The following is a 20,616-nucleotide window of genomic DNA, read 5'->3' as shown; positions in this document are numbered from 1 at the left end:
TTTTGCCTTGGTTGGAAACGTTTTAAGATAAATTATGAAGTGTAAAATGGATTTGTCTCAATTCTCCGTAGTTTTCAATGTATGTGCCATTCAGTAGCGTTCATGTTACAGATGTGTCCTATGCAGTGGTAGGGTCAATAAAATGTCAGTAAAACTTTATTCTGATAGCTTTGATTATTATTTTTTTTCTCATGAACAACAAATGCTGTTTGCTTGATTTTTACAGAGTATGTCATAAATTCCATATTTATGAAGCCTGACAAATTGTATGCTGTAATATTGAATATTTTCAGTTACATCATTTGTTTGCTTTTCCTATCATGTTACAAATGTTCCCTATGTGAAAGATGCATTATATCTTAATAACGTCAAAACAATTAAAGATATACGGATTATTATTATTGGAAAAGTTATAACACATTGCTATTAACTATGTGTGTCAGTAAAAGTTTAAAAAATCCTGACAGTTTTTTATTGATCCTGCAAAATAAGTGTTTAGGGAAGATTTGTAACTTAAAGTTAGGGTTAGTGTTAGGGTTAGGGTAATTAATATAATTGATATATAGAATTGTTAAAAAGTGTAAATGTTTACATTCCATTTTTCATGGTTTGTCTGAAAGTTTCAGTTCTATATTCGGTTTGGAAACCGTTTTTATATATATATATATATATATATATATATATATATATATATATACTTTATTCTATACAATATCTTCACTATTAAAGATAAACGCATTATTATTTTCGGCAGTGTTAAAGCACATTGGTATTACCTATGTGTATCTTTAAAAGTTTAAAATTCCTAAAGGTGTTTTATTGATCTTGCAAAATAAGTGTTTAGGGAAAATTTGTAACATAGAGTTAGAGTTAGCCACTGGGTAAAGATTACATCTTCAACAGTAAGTTCATTCATGTTAATTATTCTCATCAATTTTTGTCAATACAGTAAAAGTGTCAGAAATAGCAAATCGGTGTTAATCCCTTAATGCATCAATTAAAATACATACAAATAAAAGGCTGATCTTAGCATATTTGTATACTTGTATGTTCGTTTCTGGTTGTCTACATGTGATTTCGAGTTTTTTATTTGGTTTTTACAATGTATCTGTGCTGTGTGAAGACGCAGAATGAGTTTGATTGTGATGTTAAATAGGGTTTAGAAACGCAGTCGCCTCGGTGCTGATTATTATTGCTGTGTTTCTCCACTTCTACTCCACGCTTGGGAACGCCCACATCCAGTGACGTCAGCGTTCGATTCCAAGACCGGTGGAAAAGCGGGTCAGTTCACAAAAAGATCAGCTGGATCCCAGGCCGAGCAGCGGCTCTGGCTCCAGCACCGGCACCATGTCGGAGGAAAAGCGCTAAGTGAGCTCACACTGAGCTCAGTGTAATGTCTGCTCTGGAGAGCTCACAGTGTGACCTATTCGTGAGTTCATGTCTTTACTGGGTAGTCCTTGACAACTTAATCGACTCAATTCTTTGGCTTAATTGGTCAAAATTACCATTGGTTGAAGGTACTCAGGGACTGATGTGTAGAGAGACTTATTAAACCTGCAGGATTGTGGTTTTCCCAGAACAGAATTAACCAGCTCACCACAAAGGAACATGGTAGGTGCTATAGCAACATGGATTACACAAAAACATTGAAATCCAAGTTTGCAGTGGTCCTTGGGCCATAGCGTGGTGATCCAGATCACTTCAGCACGAATTTTGCAGTGGTCTGGACTACAACTCCAGGGACTACTGTGCAGTGGTCCAGACCTCAGAAACTGTATGCATATGAACACTGAAGTAGGCATCATAACTGTAGCCAATACTTTGTGGTTAAAATACTTAATTTAATCCCTGTATTGTACGGAATAATAATAACAACTGTAAAACATAAGAGAAGGGCCTGAGAATAAATACAATACACAATAGACTAGAACCCTTAGAATATAATAATATGAACATCTTCATGATTAGTATGATTGTAGTTTGGATGTTATATTAATGCATGTTGATAACATATTTTACAGAAAATGGGATTTAGGAATTGTGTCAAAGAACTAAAAGAATTGTCTTAGGGACCACTGCTCCTTTTTTCCAGACCAATGTATAGCCCACTTTTCTTTTAAATTATGTTTAAAACAAAACTGAGGAAGCAGTGGTTACTTCTGAATCAAACATATTGACCCCCTCACTCAATCTGTAAATCCTGCAGCAAACATTGGAATATGCATAGATATTTGCACAGACTGGTATTAATGTCCCAATTAAAATAACCAAATGCCATTTTTGTTGTTTCAAATGTGCCCAACATCTTACCAGTATGTCCTTTTAGTATGTCACAAAGGTTCCCTAATTCGTTTTACAAATGTTCCCTGTATGATATGAATGTTCCCTAAGCATGTGACGAATGTTCCATAGTTTATGTTACAGATGTGCCCTAGCACTTCTCTCTCACTCTCTCTCTCTCTCTCTCTCAATTCAGTGCATTTGTATTGTCAAAGCAATTGGACATGCAAACATACATACATACATACATGCATACATACAAACATACATACATACATATGGAAAATAAACAATATCATTATAAATCACAATAAGATGTAATAAAGTACAGAAAAACAAAATGTAATAAAATGTGATCTTTAATACACACAAATATGTATGGCTGGTCGGAAGCGTCTTGGACTCGGGTTCCTCTTCATGACTTATAACGCTTTTGCCTTTTGCTTAAGCTTTCCATGGAGGGGAACGTGGATGAGTTTGTACCATTCTTGGGAGGCACTGCCTTGTTGGGACAGAGCTGTGATCCAGGTGAACAGCAGATCGGGCAGAGCTGAGCATGTTGCCGAAGGAGGAGGAAGGCCGGTCAAGCAAATAAGCTTGCTAAGGTACGCAGCAGCAGCAAACAGGTTCCCCATCCAGCCAGCCAGGCAGTCTGGCTGGCAGTGACTGAGTGGTTGACAGACGGCAAGCAACGGAATGCACGTGCTCTGTGATGTCATAGCAGTCAGCTCAGAGAGAGGTTCGTGATGTCATCGCTGAGCTGGCTAGCTCTGTGTGTTGAACCGTCTTAGAAATAAGTGGAGAAGTCGCGGAGATAAAGCAAACAGTACTTTAATCGAGCCGCTCGGAAGCCCCACGTCAGGAATAATTCCTTCAGTGAGACTTAATATTTACAGACATGAGTACAACTTTATAGGAAAAATGACATAACATCTTATGGCCGTTCATCCAATCAGAAGATACAGGTCTGGCTCCGTTTACGATCTGTCCTCCCGTGAAGGGGTGATGGATCCAAAGCAGATGTCCGTCTTTGATGTGCACTAGGAAGATGCGATCCCACGGTCATCATTTACCTATTGTCAATCGCTCTTTATCGCTCTCCCTATCTGGAGAAATGATTAAGTCATATACAAATTCACAGCAGACATCTGTAGGCTATTTCGGCACTGTGTAATCTTTCATTACTGACAGGAGTTTCTAACAAACCAACCTTGTTGACCCTTTACTTGTCCTGCGGAATCTAATCTGCTCAGTCTGTAAACAAAACTACTTCTAATGCTAGTATTAATATAAAACATTATATAATTATCACAAAACACTTTCTTCAACTTCCTATACAGAGTCTTCATTCCCTGCTGTTTGGCAATAGAGCAAAGCGGAAAGAAGCCAAAAAGTTATGTTTGTCAGTTACAAGTAAATCCCCTTAGGGGTTAGGAAGATTTGACGCTTCTTGATTGAGGATTGCAACTCCTTCATCCCAACCCTTCCCCGTGGGGTGTATATGTGTGTACGGCGAGTGTAAGGGTGTCCCTGCAGTCGGGGAGAGCGATAAGTGTGTGCCCCTAAGTGTGGATGTACAGAATGTCCTGAAGGCGTCTCATGGAGCTGAGTGACCTTTGTAATAGTATCTTTCCAATGCATCCTTTGGTTTTCCTTGAGTCATGAGGTTTATTGCCTTTGATACTAAATCCATTTGTCCTCAGTCACATGGAGCCTCCAGAACCAAGGGGATAGGATAATATTTGTGTCAATGGGTGTGTGAGTTTTGCTTCTCCCGAGTGAGGGACGGTGTCGTTTAGTAGAAATGTAGAGAAAGCCTGCCAACGAGGGTGTTTTAATTGCAGCTGTAACCATAGTAGATACATTATGAGGTTTACAAAGTTTTTGAGACAGTGTATTTAAGAAATAAAAAAGAAACTTACAGACATAGCAGAATATTAACTACTGATATCAATCCTTGTAACACAATCATACCCAGATTACCAAAGATATCAGCAAGCCATCCCCAGAGGGGTTTTCCTCCGGAGGACTGGTGTATCTTTGTAGTTGCTGTCCTAATGTGCTCTATAAGATTACCAATGTGTTCAGAGTTATCTGGTATGTAAGTACAACATTCCTGCCCTATAATGGCACATGTCCCTCCTTGTGCTGCTAGCAGGAAATCTAGAGCTAGCCTGATCTGGAGGGCAACAGTCCGCATAGCCACTATTTCAGTTGTTAAATTGCTGAGAACTTCAGTTGTAGAAATACTTAATGTTTCTAATATACCAGCTACTAATCTGATTTCCTTTATTGCTCTTCCGACTCCATACATAGGAAATAGTATGGAAGCAAACCTGTCTCCTTCCCCTATCTCACGTTTAGGGTGAATAAATTGTTCTATATCTGGAAGGTATTTATCTTCAGTGTGGCGCAAAGCTGGCACCACAAATCCTAAATAACAAGAACCTGTGAACTTACAAGGAAGTTCCCAATATGCCCGCAAGCCGCATATCCAATAAGTCCCATTCCATGGGGCGTAAAATCGACAAGTCTGATACCTAAAGTCAGAACCATCGATAGCCACAGTGTGATTACAAGTGCTATTACCTATAAATTGGGATTGCATGGTTTGGTTATAGTATGAAACATACACAGATACTTTGTTACTGTGAGCCAAGTCAATATTTGGCATTTTAAAATCTCTTCTATTCTGATCCATCTTCGGTACCATTCTCCTGTGATGCCTAAGGCATAATCATATGCATATCGTACATTAGAGGCAACTCTAAGTTGTGAATAATCAGAAAATACTGGAAATGGAATGGGGATCATTGGAACCCCTTTCTTAGTGTCGTATGGAATGTGGGAACAAACCCAACATTTTGTTTTATTAAGGGCATTTGCATAGGTGCGTGTAATTTGGATAAATCTGTCCATGATTCAACTAAGGACAGGCAGATCAGTCCAAATACTGTAGTGTACACAGTCGTCTTCATGCTGGATTATCTCTTAGTACCTGTAGGGGGACAAAACCTTTACCAGTTAGGGGAATGTCTCTCAAAATTCAGGAAATCTGCAACTGTTGCTTTCCTAGGAATGAGAAAAGATAAAGGTTTAGTACACAGTTCTCCTGGATTATAATTTTTTACTTGTGACCAATGTTTCCATCTAGTACCCCCCTCCTGTCCGTCAATACAGACTGAAGTGTCTGTAGAAAGAAGGACATTATGCGGTCCTGTCCATTTGGGCCTAAGCCCTGGTCTGCTTGGGATTATTTTAACCATCACTTGCGAACCAACCTCAGGAAGTGTTGTTGGCATTTCCTCTTTGAGTTCCAAGTCCCTGAGGGACTGGAGATCACGTGCTTGTGTTCTATGTTTTTTTAAGTGTGTACATAGCTGTGCTACATACTGTTTAAGATAGTCTTTGAATGGAGCACTGGGATCACTGGGACCCCAGATGCCAGCAGGGAGTTGCATATAGCTCTCCCTGTCATTAACTCATATGGAGAAAGCTGAGTACTCCGATTAGGTTTAAGTTTATACAGCACAGCGGGGAGTGCAACTGTCCATCCCTTGCCTGTAGTTAACAGGGCTTTTGCCAAACTTTCCTTCAGTGTCCGGTTAGTGCGCTCCACTAAGCCTGAACTCTGAGGGTGATAAGGTATATGAAATCGTTGTTTTACCCCTAGCAGTAAACATGCTTCCTTCATTACCTTACCGGTGAAATGAGTCCCTTGATCTGAGTTCATTTAACGGGGCACACCCCATCGGGGAATAACCTCAGTCGCTAGGACTTGTGCTGCAGTGATGGCAGAGCAGTCCCTGCAGGGGAAAGCCTCAACCCATTTTGTGAAATGGTCAATTATTACCAAGCAATAGGATTTCCCATGACATTTTGTCAGGGGTCCTGTAAAGTCAATTTGAATATTTTCCCACGGACCTCAAGGCCGGGGCTGGTGTGATTTACTGACCTTGATCGGTTTACCTGGGTTTACTTGTGCGCAAGGAATACACTGTTGACACCACTTCGCAGTGTCCCTGCCTATGCCAGGCCACCACCAGTGTTCACGCAATTGAGTTAACATGGCCCTGTGACCCGTGTGAGCTGGGCCATGGTACTGGTCCAGAAGCGTTGAGCTAATACACTGGGGTGCTAATACACATTGTAAGTTAGGACTTCGCCACAAACCGTCTGAGTGCACTGCACCTCCCTTAACCCACTCTTGTACTTCATCCTCCTCACAGTTTTTCTGTAGCTGTGCGAGGTCAGTAGTTTCTGGTTCTCGGATGCTCACAAGTTTACTAGAGCAGGGGAATCCTGCTAACGTCACATGACTGCCTGTCTCTGCTGCCTTTTTTGCAGCTAGGTCTGCAAAGTGATTCCCACAGGTGCGCGGGCATCCATCATCAGAAAGACTCTGATGAGCTTTCACTTTAACTACTGCTACCTTTTCTGGAAGGTGTGCTGCCTCAGCTAGGGCTATAACATACTCATAATTTTGTATTACTTCTCCTGCTGTTGTTATAAACCCTCTACGTTCCCAGGTTGCCATATAGTCGTGTACTACTCCAAATGCATAGCGACTGTCAGTGAAAATGTTAACTTTAATGTCTTTCGCTATTTTTAATGAATCAGTTAACACCACGAGTTCTGCCACTTGGGCTGAACAGTGTCCTGAAGGGATCCAGATTTTACGACGGTGCTATCATCCAATACCACTGCCCACCCAGTGTGGGGGACTCCATCTATTATTTTCCTGGATCCATCAACATATCGTTCCAAGTCAGGGTCTGTGAGGGGGTTTTCTAGGAAGCGACTGTGGTCCTCCTGGAGCACCAGCTCAGAGCATGTATGCTCTTCTTCCTCCCCTGCTGGGTTTACTCGAGTGTCTTTTATTATTTGTATGGATTTATCTCTGGGGAGCAAAACAGCTTCCCATCTAGCTCGTCTACGGAGACTGAACACAATTTGCCGGTGTGTAATAATTAAACTAATGTGTGTCCTGTGTGCAGAATCAACTGTGTGTTCATTACAATCGGCTCGCATGCCTGCACTGCCCAAGAGGCGCAGTCTACTGCTGCCATACAGCGATGCATGCCTGCTGCTACCGTGGGTTGCTTTGTGGAGTAATAGGCGACGGGACATTGCCTATCCCCATGTTCCTGTGTCAGAACTGCTGTATAATAGATCCCATCTTGGGAACAGTAGAGGTGAAATGGTTAAGCATGATCTGGTAACCCGAGGGCGGGGGCATTGCTGAGAGCCTGTTTTATTACACGATAGGCTATTTCCTGTTCATGTCCCCAGTCTATGGGGTCCAAGGGAGCCGGGCTCCCTTTGATTAGCGCCTGTATCGGACCTGTGGCTTGTGTGAAATTAGGGATGAAAGTGCGCCAATAATTAAGGAGCCCCATAACTTTACGCACAGCCCTAACATGATGTGGTTTTGGCATATTTAGAATGGCTTCTTGCCTATTATGCGTCATAGATTTTTGTCCTTGTGAAATGTTGTGTCTGAGATATTGAACCTTAGTTAAGCCTATTTGTGCTTTCTTAGGGCTTGCTTTAAATCCTGCCTTTTGTAAGACACTGAGGACTGTAATTAATGCTTCTCTAAGGATATCTATACCTAATATTGTCCCCTCTGGGTTTTTACAAACCCAAAAAGACACTGGTAAGAGGAGATCGACTATTTCTAGAAGTTGAGCTGTGCTGAGTGTGGCTGTGATACATGCGCCACCTACACCTGAGATCTGTAGTCTGCGTTTAGTCAGTGGGAGGGGAGATCGGTTATCGAGACAGAGGCGCCTGTATCCACCGACATTGAACACTGCCGACCCCTAACAGTGCACTTATGTGGAGGCGGGGATCTTCCCCTGTACCGACCTCGGGGCCGAGGCGACCTATTTCCTATTGAGTTTCTCTGTCAGATCTCGGATGATGTGCTGAAGCTCCGCGTCTCCTCTGGGCTGATCGGGGTTTGTCTTGGTCTGATTGCAGGGCGCTTGGTGTCGCCTGGAGCGCCTGCCTTCCAGCACTTGTCCCCCGTGTGCCCTGTCCTCCCACAGAAAGTGCACTTAGGGCGGGTTGATTTAGACCGACAGTCTTTAGCAATATGTCCTATTTGTCCGCAATTGTAACATTTAAATGTATACATTTATTTTAGCTTTTGACTACTTGTTTTCTACCTCTGAAGCCCAATCTGCTGATATGTGTTTCCTACAGGCACACCCATATTGAGGATGTCTTGGTGTGCTTTACTAAACCCTTCCTGTAATCATTTTAAACAGATCTCATTATCACAGTCCGGAGTGATCTCTAAAAGTAGTAAACTTTCGTTCCGCATAATCGCAGCAAGTCTCTCCTGGCTTCTGTACGAGGCCACAGACTAAACCCCAATTTCCCTGTCTTTACAGCCGCGATGAAGTGAGTGATCCTTAGATTATTATTATCATTTCCAGCTGTTATCCAGGTACCATCCTGCTGGGTTAACCTGTCCCAGATTGGCCTTGGACATTTAGTTTTAATTATTATATGTACGTCTCTAACATCTCATAACATTTTACCCAGAAGTCCAGATTCCCATGATTGGGTTTAAGTTTTGGAAGGTCGCTTAATATTGTTTGTTTCTCTTCGGGTGTAAAGGGGCGATGCACCGACGTTGTTAATGCGTAAAATTGTCCGTCGGCAGAGAGATGTTGTCTAGTGCGCATCTCTGTAGGTGCTATTTGTATTTTTTCTGACTTAAATGAACTCAAATCTGGGTAAAGTTTAGACTCTGTTCTATTATCAGGGGGGTTGTCTGAATGTTTACATGGTGGAGGGGCAGAAGCACCAAACCCACATCCCCCATATTTTTCGCATTCATGTTCCCAGGCTTTTCGGTCTAAATCGTCCCAGTCGGGTTCATTTCCCTACATTATTAGTTCATTCTTTATTTTTCTCTTCCTCATTTCTAATTCTTTTCTCATTATCTATCTCTGTTTGCATCTCAGTGACATTCTCTTTTAATTATTTTATTGTTGCTGTATTTTCCTCATCCATTGCGATTAGTTTCTTCTCTAATTTCGCACTATATTGACAAAGAATTACGGAAGCTTTATTGGTTTTCTCTCTCTTTTCCTTATTCCACCATTCTCTATGCTGTTTGGGAACCCAGTTAGGATCCCATCCTGCCTTTTCCATCTAAAGTTGAAGTTTTTAAAACTTCTCTTGTAGGTATTCACATATAGACACGTCTTGTAATGCCATAATGCCAACCCTATCTTTGCCAACGATGGGGCTATAACGTTGGACTTTATGTACCTCTGGTTCCGTCTGGTTATTGACTGCCACTAACTCTGGCCCTGGCATACAAGGATTTCCTTGCTTAACCTGGGGCTCAGCAGGCCTCGTCGTACCTTTCGGTTCCCTTGGCATCTCTCCCCACAGATCTGTCTTACCTGGAGTTCACCCTACTGTGATCCTCCGCTGTACAGTCAACCTTTCTGTTTGTTTTACCTCTACCTCTCCACAGGTTCTCTTTAAATTACAATCTGAGAGACTCACACAATCCCGAGATCAAATCTAAATATACAGGGTGGTCATTTTAAAGGTACTCACCATTGCTTTGGTCCCGGGAGTGGAGGCAAATTCAGATCCTCGTTCGTTATGCCAAGTTGTAGAACCGTGTCAGAAATAAGTGGAGAAGTCGCGGAGATAAAGCAAACAGAACTTTAATCGAGCCATTCGGAAGCCTCACGTCAGGAATAATTCCTTCAGTGAGACTTAATGTTTACAGACATGAGTACAACTTTATTGGAAAAATGACGTAACATCTTATGGCCGTTCATCCAATCAGAAGATATAGGTCTGGGTCCGTTTACGATCTGTCCTCCCGTGAAGAGGTCATGGATCCAAAGCAGATGTCTGTCTTTGATGTGCACTAGGAAGATGCGATCCCACGGTCTTCATTTACCTTGTGTCAATCGCTCTTTAACAAAAACAATTCCTCCCTATCTGGATAAACAATTCAGTCATAAACAAATTCTCAGCAGACAGCTGTAGGCTATTTCGGCACTGTGTAATCTTTCATTACTGACAGGAGTTTCTAACAAACCAACCTTGTTGACCGTTTACTTGTCCTGCTAAATCTAATCTGCTCAGTGTATATACAAAACTACTTCTAATGCTAGTAATAATATAAAACATTATATAATTATCACAAAACACTTTCTTCAACTTCCTTTACAGAGTCTTCATTCCCTCCTTTTTGGCAATAGAAATGAAGCGAAATGAAGCCAAAATAATCGTGTTTGTCAGTTACAATAATTTCTTCCTCCGGAGGGGCAGGTGGTATAGTGCTGCGTGTTCAGCTCCCATTAATCCCAACCTGCCACCTACGAGGTGTGTATGTATGTACAGCGAGGTATTCAAATAATCAGGGGATAGGAATGTATTTTTATTTGCCTGGTCGGGCAAACAATTATGTCATAACTACACCTTATTGAATATTGAGCTCTTTTATGGAAATTGCAGTGGCCACCTACAATTTCCTGGAGCTTTACTGTGTATCTCAAATTATATTTCATCCTGCCCCAGGTCATAAAGGTCAATCCCCAGTTACATAATACATACATTGTTTTGCTTCTAAAGGAATACAAAAGTCAGCAAACATGTTATTTTTACAAATTCAATTATTCACATATATTTCTGATGCATTTTAATTGATAAACAATGTACATTCCATACCTCTCAAGAGATGGGCAATGGACTTATTCTTACTTCATGACTCTTATTCTATTCATTTGAGTAATTTGACATCTCCACCAAAAGTACATTATAAACTACCAATACAAGAATATATGCTACTGCAGATGTCATCTGTGCTGTTTTCACAATGTATTGCAGATTCCTATAATCTGGACAACCTTTAATTTCGGTATTTTAACTTATTTCTCCATTAAGTCAAGCATCACTTCAGTGTTGTGGACCTCAACATTGGTCTGTTCAAGATGCCGTGAGGCTGTCTTTAAAGCCGCGCCCTCGGCCTACTGTGTCTCAATGAGAACACCAGCGTCTTCTCCATATGCACCTCTGCCACCACGGGTCAGACATCGATTCCTTCAGGACACGATTCATAATGTGCATATCAGCCATGTGGAATAGATCGGTCATCTGAAGACACAATGTGTGGTTCGCACAACATCAGAGATCCTCCTTATAAAAGGCATCTCTATCACATGGACAGTAGTTGACATTCACACAATCTATGAGGTTTCCAGTAAAGGGACAATTCATAATAATAATCTTGATCCCAAATTTTCACAGATTATTTCAGTACAGCACTCAGTTGTCGTCAGCAGCTTCATATCTCCTGTGTTACTGAATCAACTTTACTACCTAGTGTAAATACTCTTTCTTGTGTGGAGCTGTCAAACTTTCAAAACAATGCGCTTATCTCTTTGCTTTTATCTGACTTATATATCTAAGACTATTTTAATAATTATTACAGCAGCTCTTTCAACAACAAAGTTAATAGTTGTTAGGTAAATGATCATAGTTGACCTCACAGACACTTTCACTGCCCCAACCCCACCCCCCTTTTTTTTTTTTTTTTTTTTTTTGTTTGGGGGGGTGAATCCCTTCCTGATTAATAGGGTATTTCTGTTTGGGAAAGCATTATTTCCATACACTTTCATGACTTTAGATTTTAAACTATATCTCATTCAATTTTTTATTTATTTTACATTAAGTTATACCTTAAGTAACTTCCTTATTTTCCCTCATATTCCATTCAATCGCCATCAAAACTCTTGTGCTGAAAGTGGAAGCACATTTCTTTCACACATACCAAACTCCCTTTTTACAGCTTCCCAAGCCTCATCGACTCTTAAACCCCTTGTCAACGTCCTCAAACCTTCATCAACATCGCTCAGACCCTCTGAAAACATCACTCTGTATCCTAACAACTGTTCTTTCTCCTTTTCCTAATTTATTACTACACAATTCAAGTTATATTTATTGACATGTATTATTACTATTTATACACATATTTCGCTCCATTATTTGAGTTAATAAGTTAAGATATTTTCCTAATAAAATATATTTTTAGAAAATAAGCATTTTAATTGATTGCAATAATGATTCCCAGATACCTCAGGAAAACAAATTTAAAAAAAAAATGTGTTCAGTCAATGATTTCCCCAATGAAGAGCCTGCGTGGGCACTAAGACTGTACGCCTGCACGGCTCATATATGTCTTTATTGTGTCACTTCCTCCTATTGAAGTCCAATCTACACCGGTACATGGTCAGAAGAACTGATCCCAAAGCCTATACAGAGTCTTCAAAAGCTACCAGACTTTATCAGCTGGTGTATGAACACACATACAATTATACAGCATTTGCTGCAGCATTGCAAGACCTAATTTTAAACATTGTTGGTCAATTAGATATTTAGTGAGGACCCTCTATTTCCATTTCTTCCTCCATAATTGCTAAAATAAAGTTTTACTGACATTTTATTGACCCTACCACTGCATAGGACACATCTGTTACATGAACGCTACTGAATGGCACATACATTGAAAATTACAGAGAGAGACAGAAAGACAGGCAGACAGACAGACACTAACACAGCCACCCACCCACCCACTCACACACACACACACACACTCTATCTCTCTCTATCTCACACACACACAGCCAGCAAGCCACAGAGCCAGCCAGCTCAGCGATGACATCACAAACCTCTCTCTGAGCTGACTGCTATGACATCACAGAGCCTGGCTGGCTGGATGGGGGGGCTGTTTGCTGCTGCTGCGTACCTTAGCAAGCTTTTTTGCTTGACCAGCCTTCCTCCTCCTCCGCCCACATGCCCACCTATGCCCGATCTGCTGTTCAACTGGATCACAGCACATGTGCTAGGGCACATCTGTAACATAAACTAGGGAACATTCGTCACATGCTTAGGGAACATTCATAACATACAGGGAACATTTGTAAAACGAATTAGGGAACATTTGTGACATACTAAAAATACATACTGGTAAGATGTTGGGCACATTTGAAACAACAAAAATGGCATTTGGTTTTTTATTAGGGACATTTAAACCAGTCTGTGCAAATATCGGTGCATATTCCAATGTTTGCTGCAGGACTTACAGATTGAGTGAGGGGGTCAGTATGTTTGATTCAGAACTAACCACTGCTTCCTCAATTTTGTTTTAAACATAATTTTTTTTAAAAAGTGTGCCAGATATTGGTCTGGAAAAAAGGAGCAGTGGTCCCTAAGACAATTCTTTTAGTTTTTTTTAACACAATTCCTAAAACCCATTTTCTTTAAAATATGTTATCAACTTGCATTAATATATCATCCAAACTACAATCATACTGTAAGAGAATTTGGGATTGCTTGGTTTTTCAGTCAATCTAAATAAATAGTTGAACTGAAAACTTATAGGTCCTTTTTTTTTTAAGATTCTTTTTAGAGGGAAGATGTGGTCAAGTCACAGATGTGCAATAATCATTTATTTTGACAAAAATAGGAAACTAATATAATTCAATTATATTACTGAAAATAAGTAATATTAAGCTTCTGCTGGATTACAGTAAGAAACAGATAATACCCATTTTCTTCTTTCTCCTCACAGTACAGCTTATAGGCCAGTCTGGTCAGGCAGGAAGCAGTGTGTCTCTCTCTCTGTCTCTCCTCTCCAGCTCAGTCTTATCGTTGCAGGATGAAGAAGTTAAGAGAACTCAAATTCTCGTTGTTTTCCCTTTTATAAGGTTTCCTTCCATCCAATAGCATTTTGCCACCACCATGACGTGTCTTATGCTAAAGTAATCTAGAAGTGGGGGGTCATTTTGAATTTGGCTAAGAGCCAATCAGAGGACAGGTCCCTTTTGGTCTCTGGTCATAAAGATAGGGTTACCAGGGCTACCAGGGGATACCAGGGGCTACCAGATGAAAGGGAGGAGGTCTGTTTCCTCTACCAAACCAGATGGTATAGAATTTCCCATAGAAAATTACATTCTAACAAATAATATCTTACAGTACAAAACAGGGATTAAATTAAGTATTTTAACCACAAAGTATTGGCTACAGTTATGATGCCTACTTCACTGTTCATAGTATTGCCTACAGTTATGATGCCTACTTCACTGTTCATATGCACACAGTTTCTGAGGTCTGGACCACTGCACAGTAGTCCCATGGAGTTGTAGTCCAGACCACTGCAAAATTCGTGCTGAAGTGATCTGGATCACCACGCAATGGCCCAAGGACCACTGCAAACTTGGATTTCAATGTTTTTGTGTAATCCATGTTGCAATAGCACCTACCATGTTCCTTTGTGGTGAGCTGGTTAATTCTGTTCTGGGAAATCCACAATCCTGCAGGTTTAATAAGTCTCTCTACACATCAGTCCCTGAGTACCTTCAACCAATGGTCATTTTGACCAATTAAGCCCAAGAATTGAGTCGATTAAGTTTTCAAGGACTACCCAGTAAAGACGTGAACTCACGACTAGGTCACACTGTGAGCTCTCCAGAGCAGACATTACACTGAGCTCAGTGTGAGCTCACTTAGCGCTTTTCCACCGACATGGTGCCGGTGCTGGAGCCAGAGCCGCTGCTCGGCCTGGGATCCAGCTGATCTTATTGTGAACTGTTCCGCTTTTCCACCAGTTTTGGAATCGAACGCTGACGTCACTGGATGTGGGCGTTCCCAAGCGTGGAGTAGAAGTGGAGAAAAATCAGCAATAATAATCGGCACCGAGGCGACTGCGTCTTTAACATCACAATCAAACTCATACCGCGTCTATGGCAAATCGTAACCCTAATGTTACATATGTTCCATAAATATGTGTTTTGCAGAATACACAAGCAAACGTTATGCAATATCAGCATTTTATCGACACACATAATAGATCTTATTGTTCTTTAACATTGATGAGAATAATTAACAAGAATTAATTTACTGTTGAAGATGTAACCTTTACCCAGTGGCTAACCCTAACTCTATGTTACAAATTTTCCCTAAACACTTATTTTGCAAGATCAATAAAAAACCTTTAGGAATTTTAAACTTTTAAAGATACACATAGGTAATACCAATGTGCTTTAACAATGCCGAAAATAAAAATGTGTTTATCTATAATAGTGAAGATATTGTATAGATGTATGTCTTTCATATACACAAATAGAAAAAAAAAACAGTTTCATAACCGAATATAGAACTGAAACTTTCACACAATCCATGAAAAATTGAATTTAAACATTTACAGTTCTTAGCAATTCTATATATCAATTATATTCATAACCCTAACCCTAACACTAACACTTACTTTAAGTTAAAAATGTTCCCTAAACACTTATTTTGCAGGATCAATAAAAAACTGTCAGGATTTTTTAAACTTTTACTGACACACATAGTTAAAAGCAATGTGTTATAACTTTACCACAAATCATAATCCGTATATCTTTAATTGTTTTGACATTATTAAGATATAATGCATCTTTCACATACGGAACATTTGTAACATGATAGGAAAAACAAACAATGATGTAACTTTGAAAATATTCAATATTATAGCATACAATTTGTCAGGCTTTATGACAGAATTTATGACATAATCTGTAAAAATCAAGCAAACAGCATTTGGTGTTCACGAGAAAAAAAAAATGAGATCAAAGCTATCAGACTTTAGCAGCTGGTGTATAAACACACATACGTTTAAATGTTGTTGGTAAATTAGATAATTAGTGCGGACCCTCTATTTGCATTTGATCCCCTCTATAATTGCTAAAATAAAGTTTTACTGACATTTTATTGACCTTACCACTGCATAAGACACATCTGTAACATGAACGCTACTGAATGGCACATATATTGAAAACTACAGAAAATTGAGACAAATCCAATTTACACTTCATAAATAATCTTAAAACGTTTCCAAACAAGGCAAAACCCACTTGAAATACGTTCATTCACATTTTTGGTAAACAAAAAGAGAGATTGTTACATATGTTCCCTATGATGCATCTACAGAGCGAGAGACAGAGACAGAGAGAGAGACAGAGACTAACACAGCCACCCACTCACACACACATACACACACACACATACACACAGCCAGCAAGACACACAGAGCCATCCAGCTCAGCGTTGACATCACATGACAAACCTTTCTCTTAAGCTGACTGCTATGACATCACAGAGCACGTGCATTCCGTTGCTTGCTGTCTGTCAACCACTCAGTCACTGCCAGCCAGACTGCCTGGCTGGCTGGATGGTGGGGCTGTTTGCTGCTGCTGCGTACCTTAGCAAGCTTATTTGCTTGACCGGCCTTCCTCCTCCTCTACCCACATGCCCACCTATGCCCGATCTGCTGTTCACCTGGATCACAGCAAAACCCCAACAAGGCAGAGCCTCCCAAGAATGGTACAAACTCATCCACGTTCCCCTCCATGAAGAGGAACCCGAGTCCAAGACGCTACCGACCAGCTATACATATTTGTGTGTATTAAAGATCACATTTCATTACATTTTGTTTTCCTGTACTTTATTACATCTTATTGTGATTTTTAATTGTATTGTTTCTTTTCCATATATATGTTTGTATGTATGTATGTATGCATGTATGTATGTATAAATGTATGTTTGAATGTCCAATTGCTTTACAATACAAATGCACTGAATTGAGAGAAAGAGAGACAGAGAGAGAGACAGAGACAGAGACAGACAGACACAGAAGACAGACAGACAGGCACTAACACAGCCACCCACGCACCCACTCTCACACACACACACACACACTCTCTCTCTCTCTCTCTGCATGCTGGGAGTTTATGGGGGGAGTCAGTGGTGGTGGGAGGTTTGTTTGGAGAGAGTGTGTGTGTGTGTGTTTTTACTACTCTTTTTCTTTCCTTTTCTTGTTTTTTTGTAGATACTTTTAATCGTTTGTTGGTTTTAAACGATTCGGGTTTAGGGGGTTGTTTTTCGATTTATATCAGCATGGCGTTGCGGGCGGGGAGACCCCTCCCTTCATTTAATTACGAAACGCTGACCCGAAAGCACGGGTTTATACTCGTGTCCCAGGAGTAGGTGTCGGTAGAGGACTGTGCGATGGAGATCGGATGGAAGGTCGGCTTCCAGAACATCGTCTCTGCGGCTCGAATGAATAAGGGCATCGTGGTTTTCCTGAATTCTGAGGCGCTGGTGAAGGATGTGATGGAGGAGGGGGTCACAGTGAAGGGGACCTTCCTGCCCACGCTCCCTCTGGCCACCCCGGCTGTAAAGGTGGTTACTTCCAATGTGCCCCCCTTCCTGAGCAACGATCTGCTGGCGGGGGATCTGAGTCGCTATGGCCGGCTCACCTGCGCCATTAGGAGGGTGCTGCTGGGCTGCAGTGCCCCGGAGCTGAAACACGTCCTCTCTTACCGCAGACAGGGTTTCATAGTGCTGGCGGACGGCGCCGATGAGTTAAGCCTGTCTCTGAAGTTTAAGATCGAGGGGTTAGTGTAGGTGGTGTTCGTGTCAACTGATACCATGAGGTGTTTCAGGTGTAGGGCGCAGGGGCACATCAGTCGCTCTTGCCCTCAGGGAGAGGCTCCGGCGGCCGGGCGAGAGGAAGGTGAGGAGCAGGCAGAGCCGTCTGGTGTCGGCTCTGCCGGCCGGGGGAGCGGTGAGGGGGAGGCGGTGGCAAACGCTACTGGCCTCGGTGGGGACAGAGTAGGGGATGCTAGTGGGGAAGCTGCTAGCAGTGAGAATGCAGAGCAGCCACGGGCTCAGTTAGCCGAGGAGGGAGCTGCTGTTGCTGCTGATGCGGCCGCCACCAAGACTGAACACTTAGCCAGTGATGATGGGTTTAAAGTGCACAGGAAAAGACAGCAGAAGCAGTCTGCCCCGTCTTCTGAGGCCGTTGATACAGTTGTCTAAAAAGGCGAATATTGCGAGGACGGCTGGTGAGGAGGATCCCGGAGGCGGTGTGGGGGCTGTGGTGCGGCGGGACTCGCAGTCAGGGGAGTCTGTCTGGGGGAACCTGCCGTCTCAACCCAAGGTGGCCGACCGGCTGCGGCGCCGGGAGTCTGAGTGCAGTGCTGCGGCTGTGGAGAGGGCAGACTCGGACAGCGCTGCTGAGGGGGACATCGCTGACTCCCAGGGCGAGCCCGCCTCCACTGACACTGCGGGATACAGTGCTAAAAGCATTAAGGATTTTTTAAGAGAGACCAAGGGGAAGAGGAACATAGTTTTAGAAAACTTCTTCCCTAATGCAAAGCAGTTCCTGGCATCTGCACAAGTGATCCTGCAGGATGTGGCACTCGCGGAGTTTAGTGAGCCGAAGTGCTACAGGTTAAAGAAGTGGAAAGAGTGTTGTCAGGACTGCTTTGCAATCTAATGATGATGGTTAATAGTATGTTTTTTTATGTCTCAATTTTTATTTGTACAAGAGACGCACGCAGACAGTGTGAATGAGTGTGAGTGGCAGTGGGATTGGAAAGGAGAGAGTGTGTTTAGCCAAGGGTCTAGTGTGAGTGGGGGAGTGGGGATTTTATTTTCACACACTTTTAAAATGGATTATTTTAAGAAAACAGAGTTTGTTGGTGGAAGATTGTTGATGGTAAAGGCTGAGAGCGGGGGAAGGACCTTTGTGTTTATTAATATCTATGCCCCCAATGCTGTGAGAGACAGACTGTCAGTGTATTCGGTGCTCAGCAAAGCGCTAGCAGACTGTGGGGCTGAGGAGATCCTGGTTTTGGGGGGGTGATTGGAACTGTACTGTGGACTATAGATTAGATAGGAATCATTTGGAGCCCAGTCCACAGTCAGCAAAACAGCTGGAAGGTAATACACAGTTGCACAATCTGGTCGATGTCTGGAGGAATGCCAACCCAAAGGTGATACAGTACACCTGGGTGAGGCCGGGTTCTAGCATTATATCGCTAGCCAGGCTGGATAGATTTTATAACTTTAGACATCAAGTCAATTTGATCGGTGGCTGCCATTTCACCCCCACCTGACCACTGATCACTGTCTCATCACTGTGAGTGTCACCCTTTCTCCTGTCCGGCTGCGCAGTGCCTACTGGCTTTTCAATAATAGCTTGCTGCAGGACAGGATTTTTTGTAATTCTTTTCTTTTCTTTTGGCAGAGATGGAGATCAGAGCGCCCTAGGTTTGCCTCCCTGAGACAGTGGTGGGACATTGGCAAGGTTCAGACCAGGCTCTTCTGCCAGAAGTACACTGAGCATAGGACTGACAGCTTGAATGAATCTATGAAGGAGTTAGAAGGAGAGATTCAGGTGCTCCACCGAGCCTTGGATGCTGGAGATTCGGGGGCATTAGAGGACCTCAAAGCTATGCAGCAGGCATTGTCAGAGCTGCTAAGGACGCGGGCTCGAGCAGCAATGGTGCGCTCGCAGTTCAAGAGCCTGACACAGATGGATGCGCCCATCAAGTTCTTCTTTGGGCTGGAATGCAGGCGGCAGCAGAGCAGGGTGATGCTCTGCCTGAGGACGGCTGAGGGCCGCGTGCTGCAGAATGGGCAAGAGATGGGTAGTCATGCCACATAGTTCTGTAGGGAGCTGTACTCCGCAGAGCCGGGCAGCCTGGAGCAGCAGCAGCAGTTTCTGTAGGGTCTGCCTAAGGTCCCACAGGATGGGGTCAAGGGGTTAGAGGCCCCACTAACCCTGGCAGAGCTGACCTGCGCAATGCAAGAGCTCAATAAGGGCTGGGCACCGGGGCTGGATGGGCTCACCTGCTCTCAGTGCTGTAGGAGGGCCTGTGAGCTGGTCTGCTGCCCATTAGCTGTCGTACAGTTGTTCTGACTCTGCTGCCCAAGAAGGGGAATCTGTCCTCCATTGTGAACTGGAGGCCAGTGGCGCTGCTGTGTCAGGACTATAAGATCCTGTATAAGGCTGTGGCTAAGCGGCTCAGAGACATCATGCCGGCCGCAGTGCCTGTTTCAGGTGCTGAGAGCAGTTGGTGTCGACCCACGGTTCGTAGAATTTATTCAGCTGCTGTACTGTCGTGTGTTCAGTGTGCTGAAGATCAATGGTGGCCTGAGTGAGCCTATCCCCATCCATGGAGGCATCAGACAGGGCTGCAGTCTGTCAGGGATGCTATACTTCCTTTCTATCGAGCCCCTGCTGCACAGGCTGAGGCAGTTGCTAGCCGGGCTGTCCATCCCTTGTCACCCAGAGCAGGCGGTCAGGGTGTCGGCCTATGCTGCTGAGACACAGTCTGGCCAGCGAGACATCCAGGTCATTGTGGGAGTGTCTGGAGGAGTTCAGCAGGGCCTCCTCAGCCAGGGTCAACTGGGGCAAGAGCAGCGCTCATCTGGTTGGGGTGTGGGAGGGTTCTGCCCCCC

The 20,616-nt window shown here is 42.7% G+C and overlaps 1 non-coding gene across 1 annotated transcript; it reads left to right on the top strand.

Annotated features, from left to right (window-relative positions):
• The first annotated feature begins 2,679 nt into the window (after positions 1 to 2,679).
• LOC136752035 (U5 spliceosomal RNA) lies at positions 2,680 to 2,794 on the top strand. The gene has a single exon (XR_010817214.1). It is a non-coding gene; the product is annotated as a U5 spliceosomal RNA (small nuclear RNA).
• Positions 2,795 to 20,616: the final 17,822 nt, after the last annotated feature.

The sequence above is a fragment of the Amia ocellicauda genome, chromosome 6 (assembly GCF_036373705.1).
Source record: "Amia ocellicauda isolate fAmiCal2 chromosome 6, fAmiCal2.hap1, whole genome shotgun sequence".
Taxonomy (NCBI): Eukaryota; Metazoa; Chordata; class Actinopteri; order Amiiformes; family Amiidae; genus Amia; species Amia ocellicauda.
The sequence above is the reverse complement of the archived record's forward strand: the minus strand, read 5'-3'. Positions and strand labels throughout refer to the sequence as shown.